Genomic DNA, 2,563 nt, shown 5'->3' on the forward strand with positions numbered 1-2,563 from the left:
GGAAGCAGAAAGAGCATTGCTTCCTGATTTTCTCTGGGGATCAAGTTTCCAGATAAGAACTGCTTCCATTTCCTGTATGCGCTTACTTCTTGCCTCAGCACGTCTCAGGTTTGGATTTTAAAGAGATTTTCTGACCATGTTATGACCGTATGAAAAGCTATGCCGGACTGGATTATCTTCATGGAACCTAATCAAAATCCTGCCAGTTCTTCAGAGTTTCGAGAGACACCAGAAACAACCTTTCCAACGTACTTTCCCACCTGAAGCTCACTTGTAGGCCAGACCATCACAGGTTTCTAATCCTCTGTCCTTCCCTCCCAGCTCCGCAGCTGACCGTGACGCCCAAAGGTCTGTATTACATGACTGGACAACCTGTTACTCTGACGTGCTTACTGGCCGAATATCGGAAAGCAAAGAGATTCACGTTCTTTAAGGACAAAATAGAGCTGAGCTCTTCAGACCAGACATGGAATCAAAGGGAATGTTACCACATCCCTCACCTACGTATCTCCAACTCTGGGGAGTACAGCTGTGAGTACTGCACGACGCAGCCCATTCACTGCTTGGAGAGCGATCCTGCATGGATCACTGTGCTGGGTGAGTCCATAGGCTTCAACGCCATCTTGAGTCACCGTTTTTCCCCTTCTTGCTAGCTGCCAGCCTCCCTTGCAGAATATGTTTCCATGCGGGCAGCACCCTCAGGACATGTGGCAGCAGAGTGGCTAGGGGTCCCAAATCCCCCCGGGGGGCGGAATTCCCCCCGGTTTCGAGCCCCGATTCCTGCTCCCGCGGAATCGGGGCCTGGGGGAACCCCCTCCCACCCCCGCGCGTGCGTCACCCGGAAGTTTTCCCCTCAAATGGCGTCGCCCCGCCCCCAGCGTGTGATGTCACTTCCAGGTGACGCACGCAGGATGCGCGCACGCGCTATGCGCACGCGCACAAAGAGGACGCCATCTGGGAGCCCCCGCTCTCGGGCGAATTTGATTTGGCAACCCTAAGAGTGGCACAAGAGCCCTGCCAGGTCAGATCAACCAGCTATTCAACCGGTCATTGTTTCTTCTTTGCTGGCCCAGCGGGATGAACCTGGGGAGACCCCCAAGCACGGCTGGCCGCTGTTGGCCCCTAGCACTCGGTCCCCAAAGCGGTGCCTTCTGATGCATTTCCTGGCTGCTCCTTGCTTCTTCCCCAAAGCAAAGGGCCTTCCCCGGTTTCTCTCCACTTCACTGGACTTCCCCAAAGCAAAAGGGCCTTCCCCAGCTTTTCTCCACTTCACTGGAGTAGGAAGCGCTTCAAAAACACCCAGGAGGCTTCACTCTTTTATCTATGGGGAGCACATTCATCAGAGGAGGTTGCTAGTTTGATCTGAAAACTCCTAGCACCCCCCCACACACTCAGTCTCATGGTGGCCTTTCTGATTTTTCCATCCCCCGTGGCAGCCATTTTGTCTTTCTATCAAATCAGTCTCATTCTGTTCACAATATTCCCAAGCGCCCCCGGGTTCAGCAAGGTCAGGAGACTGTTTAGAGGAATGCTGCCTAAGGTTCCCTTAGAAGCCAATCGTTCTCCTTGGGCACCAATTCCGAGGGACGGGGAATGTCTAGCAGGTAGGGTTGCTAACTCCGGTGGGGTTGCTCACTCCAGGAATGGGAATTTCTGGAGATTTGGGGGCTGAGCCTAGGGAGGGTGGGACTTGGGGAATGGATGGAGCTCAGCCAGGTATACTGCCATAGAGTCCATCCTCCAGAGCAGCCATTTTCTCCAAGGGAACTGATCCCTGCCGTCTGAAGATCAGTTCTCATCCCAGGAGATCGCCGGGCCCCACCTGGACGTTGGCAACCCTCCTTAGCAGGGCAGAGGGCTGGCCTTTGTTTTAACTGAGCGACATTGTCTGGCAATCAGTTGGCCTTCATGGAAATGTTACCTAAATAGGCTGCTATTGAAAGATGGTAAAGACATCGAAATCGAATCGAAGACATAAATCATGTATGCAAATTTATCTGGAACCAGCTGCTTAACCGAGTGTTACACAGACATAAGTTTGTACGGACAGAAACTGGAAAGCAGGTATATCCCTTCAGTGAAACTAGGCGAGGATTCCTCAGCCCTGTCCACACGACAAACCTCTGTCAGTTTTGACTCGTGTAGCTGCCGTGGCTTTCCTCCAAGAGTCTGGGGCCACGTTGTTTGGTGAGGTGCAGACTGAACCCGTCCCAGAGCTTCAGATCGAAGGTTTACAGGGGAAGAGCACAGATGGGCATTCCGCTTTAAATCCGTCACACAGACATTCCCTGAACATGCTTGAAATGGAGGTTTGGTCACTTCCCTGACCCCCCCATCTCCTGTGCTCCTCCCCTTTGCGTAACAGAACAGCCTCACCGTTCATCTTTCTCCGTGTCCCCAAAACAAGAGATCTACACAAGCTGGGAATTCATCAATCTCACATGCTCCGTTTCCGACACACGAAATGTGTCAAGAGTCCAGTTTTTAAAGAATAGAATACAGCTGGCATTCCTTGAACCCGCATCCTCTCTGTTCACGCACTCCCTGCGCCTGCTTCCACAAG

Source organism: Gekko japonicus, unplaced genomic scaffold (assembly GCF_001447785.1).
Source record: "Gekko japonicus isolate JY-2015 unplaced genomic scaffold, Gekko_japonicus_V1.1 scaffold6727, whole genome shotgun sequence".
In the NCBI taxonomy this organism is placed as follows: Eukaryota; Metazoa; Chordata; class Lepidosauria; order Squamata; family Gekkonidae; genus Gekko; species Gekko japonicus.